This window comes from Rhinoderma darwinii, chromosome 2, assembly GCF_050947455.1.
Source record: "Rhinoderma darwinii isolate aRhiDar2 chromosome 2, aRhiDar2.hap1, whole genome shotgun sequence".
NCBI classification, from domain to species: Eukaryota; Metazoa; Chordata; class Amphibia; order Anura; family Rhinodermatidae; genus Rhinoderma; species Rhinoderma darwinii.
The window spans coordinates 3,515,366-3,527,110 of record NC_134688.1 but is presented as its reverse complement, the minus strand read 5'-3'; positions in this window follow the sequence as shown (position 1 = coordinate 3,527,110).

Below are 11,745 nucleotides of genomic sequence, written 5' to 3'. Positions count from 1 at the left end.
TATTCTTGAGATTGTGTCTTATTCCTGAGATTGTGTCTTATTCTTGAGATTGTGTCTTAGTCTTAAGATTGTGTCGTAGTCTTGAGATTGTGTCTTATTCTTGAGATTGTGTCTTATTCTTGAGATTTTGTCTTATTCTTAAGATTGAGTCTTATTCTTGAGATTGTGTCTTATTGTTGAGATTGTGTCTTACTCTTGAGATTGTGTCGTAGTCTTGAGATTGTGTCTTAGTCTTGAGATTGTGTGGTAGTCTTGAGATTGAGTCTTATTCTTGAGATTGTGTTTATCTCTTGAGATTGTGTCTTATTCTTGAGACTGTGTCTTATTCTTAAGATTGAGTCTTATTCTTGAGATTGTGTTTATCTCTTGAGATTGTGTCTTATTCTTGAGACTGTGTCTTATTCTTAAGATTGAGTCTTATTCTTGAGATTGTGTCTTATTCTTGAGATTGTGTTTTATTCTTGAGATTGTGTTGTAGTCTTGAGATTGTGTCTTAGTCTTGAGATTGTGTTTTATTCTTGAGATTGAGTCTTATTCTTGAGATTGTGTTTTATTCTTGAGATTGTGTCTTATTCTTGAGATTGTGTCTTATTCTTGAGATTGTGTCTTATTCTTAAGATTGAGTCTTATTCTTGAGATTGTGTCTTATTCTTGAGATTGTGTCTTACTCTTGAGATTGTGTCGTAGTCTTGAGATTGTGTCATAGTCTTGAGATTGTGTCTTAGTCTTGAGATTGTGTCTTATTCTTGAGATTGTGTCTTATTCCTGAGATTGTGTCGTAGTCTTGAGATTGTGTCTTATTCTTGAGATTGTGTCTTATTCTTAAGATTGTGTCTTATTCTTGATATTGAGTCTTATTCTTGAGATTGTGTCTTATTCTTGAGATTGAGTCTTATTCTTGAGATTGTTTGTTATTCTTGAGATTGTGTCGTAGTCTTGAGATTGTGTCTTAGTCTTGAGATTGTGTCTTATTCTTGAGATTGTGTCTTATTCCTGAGATTGTGTCGTAGTCTTGAGATAGTGTCGTAGTCTTGAGATTGTGTCTTATTCTTGAGATTGTGTCTTATTCTTGAGATTGTGTCTTATTCTTGAGATTGTGTCTTACTCTTGAGATTGTGTCTTATTCTTGAGATTGAGTCTTATTCTTGAGATCGGGTCTTATTCTTGAGATTGGGTCGTAGTCTTGAGATTGTGTCTTAGTCTTGAGATTGTGTTTTATTCTTGAGATTGAGTCTTATTCTTAAGATTGTGTTTTATTCTTGAGATTGTGTCGTAGTCTTGAGATTGTGTCTTAGTCTTGAGATTGTGTCTTATTCTTGAGATTGTGTCTTATTCTTGAGATTGTGTCGTAGTCTTGAGATTGTGTCTTATTCTTCAGATTGTGTTTTATTCTTCAGATTTTGTCGTAGTCTTGAGATTGTGTCATAGTCTTGAGATTGTGTCTTATTCTTGAGATTGAGTCTTATTCTTGAGATTGTGTCTTATTCTTGAGATTGAGTCTTATTCTTGAGATTGTGTCTTATTCTTGAGATTGTGTCTTATTCTTGAGATTGTGTCTTATTCTTGAGATTGGGTTTTATTCTTGAGATTGTGTCGTAGTCTTGAGATTGTGTCTTATTCTTGAGATTGAGTTTTATTCTTGAGATTGCGTTTTATTCTTGAGATTGTGTTGTAGTCTTGAGATTGAGTCTTAGTCTTGAGATTGTGTCTTATTCTTGAGATTGTGTCTTATTCTTGAGATTGTGTCTTATTCTTGAGATTTTGTCTTATTGTTGAGATTGTGTCTTACTCTTGAGATTGTGTCGTAGTCTTGAGATTGTGTCTTATTCTTGAGATTGTGTCTTATTCTTGAGATTTTGTCTTATTCTTAAGATTGAGTCTTATTCTTGAGATTGTGTCTTATTGTTGAGATTGTGTCTTACTCTTGAGATTGTGTCGTAGTCTTGAGATTGTGTCTTAGTCTTGAGATTGTGTCGTAGTCTTGAGATTGAGTCTTATTCTTGAGATTGTGTTTATCTCTTGTGATTGTGTCTTATTCTTGAGATTGTGTCTTATTCCTGAGATTGTGTCGTAGTCTTGAGATTGTGTCTTATTCTTGAGATTGTGTCTTATTCTTAAGATTGTGTCTTATTCTTGATATTGAGTCTTATTCTTGAGATTGTGTCTTATTCTTGAGATTGAGTCTTATTCTTGAGATTGTTTGTTATTCTTGAGATTGTGTCGTAGTCTTGAGATTGTGTCTTAGTCTTGAGATTGTGTCTTATTCTTGAGATTGTGTCTTATTCCTGAGATTGTGTCGTAGTCTTGAGATAGTGTCGTAGTCTTGAGATTGTGTCTTATTCTTGAGATTGTGTCTTATTCTTGAGATTGTGTCTTATTCTTGAGATTGTGTCTTACTCTTGAGATTGTGTCTTATTCTTGAGATTGAGTCTTATTCTTGAGATTGTGTCTTATTCTTGAGATTGAGTCTTATTCTTGAGATTGTGTCTTATTCTTGAGATTGTGTCTTATTCTTGAGATTGGGTTTTATTCTTGAGATTGTGTCGTAGTCTTGAGATTGTGTCTTATTCTTGAGATTGAGTTTTATTCTTGAGATTGCGTTTTATTCTTGAGATTGTGTTGTAGTCTTGAGATTGAGTCTTAGTCTTGAGATTGTGTCTTATTCTTGAGATTGTGTCTTATTCTTGAGATTGTGTCTTATTCTTGAGATTTTGTCTTATTGTTGAGATTGTGTCTTACTCTTGAGATTGTGTCGTAGTCTTGAGATTGTGTCTTATTCTTGAGATTGTGTCTTATTCTTGAGATTTTGTCTTATTCTTAAGATTGAGTCTTATTCTTGAGATTGTGTCTTATTGTTGAGATTGTGTCTTACTCTTGAGATTGTGTCGTAGTCTTGAGATTGTGTCTTAGTCTTGAGATTGTGTCGTAGTCTTGAGATTGAGTCTTATTCTTGAGATTGTGTTTATCTCTTGAGATTGTGTCTTATTCTTGAGATTGTGTCTTATTCCTGAGATTGTGTCGTAGTCTTGAGATTGTGTCTTATTCTTGAGATTGTGTCTTATTCTTAAGATTGTGTCTTATTCTTGATATTGAGTCTTATTCTTGAGATTGTGTCTTATTCTTGAGATTGAGTCTTATTCTTGAGATTGTTTGTTATTCTTGAGATTGTGTCGTAGTCTTGAGATTGTGTCTTAGTCTTGAGATTGTGTCTTATTCTTGAGATTGTGTCTTATTCCTGAGATTGTGTCGTAGTCTTGAGATAGTGTCGTAGTCTTGAGATTGTGTCTTATTCTTGAGATTGTGTCTTATTCTTGAGATTGTGTCTTATTCTTGAGATTGTGTCTTACTCTTGAGATTGTGTCTTATTCTTGAGATTGAGTCTTATTCTTGAGATCGGGTCTTATTCTTGAGATTGGGTCGTAGTCTTGAGATTGTGTCTTAGTCTTGAGATTGTGTTTTATTCTTGAGATTGAGTCTTATTCTTAAGATTGTGTTTTATTCTTGAGATTGTGTCGTAGTCTTGAGATTGTGTCTTAGTCTTGAGATTGTGTCTTATTCTTGAGATTGTGTCTTATTCTTGAGATTGTGTCATAGTCTTGAGATTGTGTCTTATTCTTGAGATTGAGTCTTATTCTTGAGATTGTGTCTTATTCTTGAGATTGAGTCTTATTCTTGAGATTGTGTCTTATTCTTGAGATTGTGTCTTATTCTTGAGATTGTGTCTTATTCTTGAGATTGGGTTTTATTCTTGAGATTGTGTCGTAGTCTTGAGATTGTGTCTTATTCTTGAGATTGAGTTTTATTCTTGAGATTGCGTTTTATTCTTGAGATTGTGTTGTAGTCTTGAGATTGAGTCTTAGTCTTGAGATTGTGTCTTATTCTTGAGATTGTGTCTTATTCTTGAGATTGTGTCTTATTCTTGAGATTTTGTCTTATTGTTGAGATTGTGTCTTACTCTTGAGATTGTGTCGTAGTCTTGAGATTGTGTCTTATTCTTGAGATTGTGTCTTATTCTTGAGATTTTGTCTTATTCTTAAGATTGAGTCTTATTCTTGAGATTGTGTCTTATTGTTGAGATTGTGTCTTACTCTTGAGATTGTGTCGTAGTCTTGAGATTGTGTCTTAGTCTTGAGATTGTGTCGTAGTCTTGAGATTGAGTCTTATTCTTGAGATTGTGTTTATCTCTTGAGATTGTGTCTTATTCTTGAGACTGTGTCTTATTCTTAAGATTGAGTCTTATTCTTGAGATTGTGTCTTAGTCTTGAGATTGTGTCTTATTCTTGAGATTGTGTTTTATTCTTGAGATTGTGTTTTATTCTTGAGATTGTGTTGTAGTCTTGAGATTGTGTCTTAGTCTTGAGATTGTGTTTTATTCTTGAGATTGAGTCTTATTCTTGAGATTGTGTTTTATTCTTGAGATTGTGTCTTATTCTTGAGATTGTGTCTTATTCTTAAGTTTGAGTCTTATTCTTGAGATTGTGTCTTATTCTTAAGATTGTGTCTTACTCTTGAGATTGTGTCGTAGTCTTGAGATTGTGTCGTAGTCTTGAGATTGTGTCGTAGTCTTGAGATTGAGTCTTATTCTTGAGATTGTGTTTTATTCTTGAGATTGTGTCGCAGTCTTGAGATTGTGTCTTAGTCTTGAGATTGTGTCTTATTCTTGAGATTGTGTCTTATTCCTGAGATTGTGTCATAGTCTTGAGATTGTGTCGTAGTCTTGAGATTGTGTCGTAGTCTTGAGATTTTGTCTTAGTCTTGAGATTGTGTCTTATTCTTGAGATTGTGTCTTATTCTTGAGATTGTGTCTTATTCCTGAGATTGTGTCATAGTCTTGAGATTGTGTCGTAGTCTTGAGATTGTGTCGTAGTCTTGAGATTGTGTCTTATTCTTGAGACTGTGTCTTATTCTTGAGATTGTGTCTTATTCTTGAGATTGTGTCTTATTCTTGAGATTGTGTCTTATTCTTCAGATTATGTCTTATTCTTAAGACTGAGTCTTATTCTTGAGATTGTGTCTTATTCTTGAGATTGTGTATTACTCTTGAGATTGTGCCTTATTCTTGAGATTGAGTCTTATTCTTGAGATCTGGTCTTATTCTTGAGATTGGGTCGTAGTCTTGAGATTGTGTCTTAGTCTTGAGATTGTGTTTTATTCTTGAGATTGAGTCTTATTCTTAAGATTGTGTTTTATTCTTGAGATTGTGTCGTAGTCTTGAGATTGTGTTGAAGTCTTGAGATTGTGTCTTATTCTTGAGATTGTGTCGTAGTCTTGAGATTGTGTCCTATTCTTGAGATTGAGTCTTATTCTTGAGATTGTGTCTTATTCTTGAGATTGTGTCATAGTCTTGAGATTGTGTCTTATTCTTGAGATTGAGTCTTATTCTTGAGATTGTGTCTTATTCTTGAGATTGAGTCTTATTCTTGAGATTGTGTCTTAGTCTTGAGATTGTGTCTTATTCTTGAGATTGTGTCTTATTCTTGAGATTGTGTTTTATTCTTGAGATTGTGTTGTAGTCTTGAGATTGTGTCTTAGTCTTGAGATTGTGTTTTATTCTTGAGATTGAGTCTTATTCTTGAGATTGTGTTTTATTCTTGAGATTGTGTCTTATTCTTGAGATTGTGTCTTATTCTTAAGTTTGAGTCTTATTCTTGAGATTGTGTCTTATTCTTAAGATTGTGTCTTACTCTTGAGATTGTGTCGTAGTCTTGAGATTGTGTCGTAGTCTTGAGATTGTGTCGTAGTCTTGAGATTGAGTCTTATTCTTGAGATTGTGTTTTATTCTTGAGATTGTGTCGCAGTCTTGAGATTGTGTCTTAGTCTTGAGATTGTGTCTTATTCTTGAGATTGTGTCTTATTCCTGAGATTGTGTCATAGTCTTGAGATTGTGTCGTAGTCTTGAGATTGTGTCGTAGTCTTGAGATTTTGTCTTAGTCTTGAGATTGTGTCTTATTCTTGAGATTGTGTCTTATTCTTGAGATTGTGTCTTATTCCTGAGATTGTGTCATAGTCTTGAGATTGTGTCGTAGTCTTGAGATTGTGTCGTAGTCTTGAGATTGTGTCTTATTCTTGAGACTGTGTCTTATTCTTGAGATTGTGTCTTATTCTTGAGATTGTGTCTTATTCTGGAGATTGTGTCTTATTCTTCAGATTATGTCTTATTCTTAAGACTGAGTCTTATTCTTGAGATTGTGTCTTATTCTTGAGATTGTGTATTACTCTTGAGATTGTGCCTTATTCTTGAGATTGAGTCTTATTCTTGAGATCTGGTCTTATTCTTGAGATTGGGTCGTAGTCTTGAGATTGTGTCTTAGTCTTGAGATTGTGTTTTATTCTTGAGATTGAGTCTTATTCTTAAGATTGTGTCTTATTCTTGAGATTGTGTCTTATTCTTGAGATTGTGTCATAGTCTTGAGATTGTGTCTTATTCTTGAGATTGAGTCTTATTCTTGAGATTGTGTCTTATTCTTGAGATTGAGTCTTATTCTTGAGATTGTGTCTTATTCTTGAGATTGTGTCTTATTCTTGAGATTGTGTCTTATTCTTGAGATTGTGTCTTATTCTTGAGATTTTGTCTTATTGTTGAGATTGTGTCTTACTCTTGAGATTGTGTCGTAGTCTTGAGATTGTGTCTTATTCTTGAGATTGTGTCTTATTCTTGAGATTTTGTCTTATTCTTAAGATTGAGTCTTATTCTTGAGATTGTGTCTTATTGTTGAGATTGTGTCTTACTCTTGAGATTGTGTCGTAGTCTTGAGATTGTGTCTTAGTCTTGAGATTGTGTCGTAGTCTTGAGATTGAGTCTTATTCTTGAGATTGTGTTTATCTCTTGAGATTGTGTCTTATTCTTGAGACTGTGTCTTATTCTTAAGATTGAGTCTTATTCTTGAGATTGTGTCTTAGTCTTGAGATTGTGTCTTATTCTTGAGATTGTGTCTTATTCTTGAGATTGTGTTTTATTCTTGAGATTGTGTTGTAGTCTTGAGATTGTGTCTTAGTCTTGAGATTGTGTTTTATTCTTGAGATTGAGTCTTATTCTTGAGATTGTGTTTTATTCTTGAGATTGTGTCTTATTCTTGAGATTGTGTCTTATTCTTAAGTTTGAGTCTTATTCTTGAGATTGTGTCTTATTCTTAAGATTGTGTCTTACTCTTGAGATTGTGTCGTAGTCTTGAGATTGTGTCGTAGTCTTGAGATTGTGTCGTAGTCTTGAGATTGAGTCTTATTCTTGAGATTGTGTTTTATTCTTGAGATTGTGTCGCAGTCTTGAGATTGTGTCTTAGTCTTGAGATTGTGTCTTATTCTTGAGATTGTGTCTTATTCCTGAGATTGTGTCATAGTCTTGAGATTGTGTCGTAGTCTTGAGATTGTGTCGTAGTCTTGAGATTTTGTCTTAGTCTTGAGATTGTGTCTTATTCTTGAGATTGTGTCTTATTCTTGAGATTGTGTCTTATTCCTGAGATTGTGTCATAGTCTTGAGATTGTGTCGTAGTCTTGAGATTGTGTCGTAGTCTTGAGATTGTGTCTTATTCTTGAGACTGTGTCTTATTCTTGAGATTGTGTCTTATTCTTGAGATTGTGTCTTATTCTTGAGATTGTGTCTTATTCTTCAGATTATGTCTTATTCTTAAGACTGAGTCTTATTCTTGAGATTGTGTCTTATTCTTGAGATTGTGTATTACTCTTGAGATTGTGCCTTATTCTTGAGATTGAGTCTTATTCTTGAGATCTGGTCTTATTCTTGAGATTGGGTCGTAGTCTTGAGATTGTGTCTTAGTCTTGAGATTGTGTTTTATTCTTGAGATTGAGTCTTATTCTTAAGATTGTGTTTTATTCTTGAGATTGTGTCGTAGTCTTGAGATTGTGTTGAAGTCTTGAGATTGTGTCTTATTCTTGAGATTGTGTCGTAGTCTTGAGATTGTGTCTTATTCTTGAGATTGTGTCTTATTCTTGAGATTGGGTTTTATTCTTGAGATTGTGTCGTAGTCTTGAGATTGTGTCTTATTCTTGAGATTGAGTTTTATTCTTGAGATTGCGTTTTATTCTTGAGATTGTGTTGTAGTCTTGAGATTGAGTCTTAGTCTTGAGATTGTGTCTTATTCTTGAGATTGTGTCTTATTCTTGAGATTGTGTCTTATTCTTGAGATTTTGTCTTATTGTTGAGATTGTGTCTTACTCTTGAGATTGTGTCGTAGTCTTGAGATTGTGTCTTATTCTTGAGATTGTGTCTTATTCTTGAGATTTTGTCTTATTCTTAAGATTGAGTCTTATTCTTGAGATTGTGTCTTATTGTTGAGATTGTGTCTTACTCTTGAGATTGTGTCGTAGTCTTGAGATTGTGTCTTAGTCTTGAGATTGTGTCGTAGTCTTGAGATTGAGTCTTATTCTTGAGATTGTGTTTATCTCTTGTGATTGTGTCTTATTCTTGAGATTGTGTCTTATTCCTGAGATTGTGTCGTAGTCTTGAGATTGTGTCTTATTCTTGAGATTGTGTCTTATTCTTAAGATTGTGTCTTATTCTTGATATTGAGTCTTATTCTTGAGATTGTGTCTTATTCTTGAGATTGAGTCTTATTCTTGAGATTGTTTGTTATTCTTGAGATTGTGTCGTAGTCTTGAGATTGTGTCTTAGTCTTGAGATTGTGTCTTATTCTTGAGATTGTGTCTTATTCCTGAGATTGTGTCGTAGTCTTGAGATAGTGTCGTAGTCTTGAGATTGTGTCTTATTCTTGAGATTGTGTCTTATTCTTGAGATTGTGTCTTATTCTTGAGATTGTGTCTTACTCTTGAGATTGTGTCTTATTCTTGAGATTGAGTCTTATTCTTGAGATTGTGTCTTATTCTTGAGATTGAGTCTTATTCTTGAGATTGTGTCTTATTCTTGAGATTGTGTCTTATTCTTGAGATTGGGTTTTATTCTTGAGATTGTGTCGTAGTCTTGAGATTGTGTCTTATTCTTGAGATTGAGTTTTATTCTTGAGATTGCGTTTTATTCTTGAGATTGTGTTGTAGTCTTGAGATTGAGTCTTAGTCTTGAGATTGTGTCTTATTCTTGAGATTGTGTCTTATTCTTGAGATTGTGTCTTATTCTTGAGATTTTGTCTTATTGTTGAGATTGTGTCTTACTCTTGAGATTGTGTCGTAGTCTTGAGATTGTGTCTTATTCTTGAGATTGTGTCTTATTCTTGAGATTTTGTCTTATTCTTAAGATTGAGTCTTATTCTTGAGATTGTGTCTTATTGTTGAGATTGTGTCTTACTCTTGAGATTGTGTCGTAGTCTTGAGATTGTGTCTTAGTCTTGAGATTGTGTCGTAGTCTTGAGATTGAGTCTTATTCTTGAGATTGTGTTTATCTCTTGAGATTGTGTCTTATTCTTGAGATTGTGTCTTATTCCTGAGATTGTGTCGTAGTCTTGAGATTGTGTCTTATTCTTGAGATTGTGTCTTATTCTTAAGATTGTGTCTTATTCTTGATATTGAGTCTTATTCTTGAGATTGTGTCTTATTCTTGAGATTGAGTCTTATTCTTGAGATTGTTTGTTATTCTTGAGATTGTGTCGTAGTCTTGAGATTGTGTCTTAGTCTTGAGATTGTGTCTTATTCTTGAGATTGTGTCTTATTCCTGAGATTGTGTCGTAGTCTTGAGATAGTGTCGTAGTCTTGAGATTGTGTCTTATTCTTGAGATTGTGTCTTATTCTTGAGATTGTGTCTTATTCTTGAGATTGTGTCTTACTCTTGAGATTGTGTCTTATTCTTGAGATTGAGTCTTATTCTTGAGATCGGGTCTTATTCTTGAGATTGGGTCGTAGTCTTGAGATTGTGTCTTAGTCTTGAGATTGTGTTTTATTCTTGAGATTGAGTCTTATTCTTAAGATTGTGTTTTATTCTTGAGATTGTGTCGTAGTCTTGAGATTGTGTCTTAGTCTTGAGATTGTGTCTTATTCTTGAGATTGTGTCTTATTCTTGAGATTGTGTCATAGTCTTGAGATTGTGTCTTATTCTTGAGATTGAGTCTTATTCTTGAGATTGTGTCTTATTCTTGAGATTGAGTCTTATTCTTGAGATTGTGTCTTATTCTTGAGATTGTGTCTTATTCTTGAGATTGTGTCTTATTCTTGAGATTGGGTTTTATTCTTGAGATTGTGTCGTAGTCTTGAGATTGTGTCTTATTCTTGAGATTGAGTTTTATTCTTGAGATTGCGTTTTATTCTTGAGATTGTGTTGTAGTCTTGAGATTGAGTCTTAGTCTTGAGATTGTGTCTTATTCTTGAGATTGTGTCTTATTCTTGAGATTGTGTCTTATTCTTGAGATTTTGTCTTATTGTTGAGATTGTGTCTTACTCTTGAGATTGTGTCGTAGTCTTGAGATTGTGTCTTATTCTTGAGATTGTGTCTTATTCTTGAGATTTTGTCTTATTCTTAAGATTGAGTCTTATTCTTGAGATTGTGTCTTATTGTTGAGATTGTGTCTTACTCTTGAGATTGTGTCGTAGTCTTGAGATTGTGTCTTAGTCTTGAGATTGTGTCGTAGTCTTGAGATTGAGTCTTATTCTTGAGATTGTGTTTATCTCTTGAGATTGTGTCTTATTCTTGAGACTGTGTCTTATTCTTAAGATTGAGTCTTATTCTTGAGATTGTGTCTTAGTCTTGAGATTGTGTCTTATTCTTGAGATTGTGTCTTATTCTTGAGATTGTGTTTTATTCTTGAGATTGTGTTGTAGTCTTGAGATTGTGTCTTAGTCTTGAGATTGTGTTTTATTCTTGAGATTGAGTCTTATTCTTGAGATTGTGTTTTATTCTTGAGATTGTGTCTTATTCTTGAGATTGTGTCTTATTCTTAAGTTTGAGTCTTATTCTTGAGATTGTGTCTTATTCTTAAGATTGTGTCTTACTCTTGAGATTGTGTCGTAGTCTTGAGATTGTGTCGTAGTCTTGAGATTGTGTCGTAGTCTTGAGATTGAGTCTTATTCTTGAGATTGTGTTTTATTCTTGAGATTGTGTCGCAGTCTTGAGATTGTGTCTTAGTCTTGAGATTGTGTCTTATTCTTGAGATTGTGTCTTATTCCTGAGATTGTGTCATAGTCTTGAGATTGTGTCGTAGTCTTGAGATTGTGTCGTAGTCTTGAGATTTTGTCTTAGTCTTGAGATTGTGTCTTATTCTTGAGATTGTGTCTTATTCTTGAGATTGTGTCTTATTCCTGAGATTGTGTCATAGTCTTGAGATTGTGTCGTAGTCTTGAGATTGTGTCGTAGTCTTGAGATTGTGTCTTATTCTTGAGACTGTGTCTTATTCTTGAGATTGTGTCTTATTCTTGAGATTGTGTCTTATTCTTGAGATTGTGTCTTATTCTTCAGATTATGTCTTATTCTTAAGACTGAGTCTTATTCTTGAGATTGTGTCTTATTCTTGAGATTGTGTATTACTCTTGAGATTGTGCCTTATTCTTGAGATTGAGTCTTATTCTTGAGATCTGGTCTTATTCTTGAGATTGGGTCGTAGTCTTGAGATTGTGTCTTAGTCTTGAGATTGTGTTTTATTCTTGAGATTGAGTCTTATTCTTAAGATTGTGTTTTATTCTTGAGATTGTGTCGTAGTCTTGAGATTGTGTTGAAGTCTTGAGATTGTGTCTTATTCTTGAGATTGTGTCGTAGTCTTGAGATTGTGTCCTATTCTTGAGATTGAGTCTTATTCTTGAGATTGTGTCTTATTCTTGAGATTGTGTCATAGTCTTGAGATTGTGTCTTAT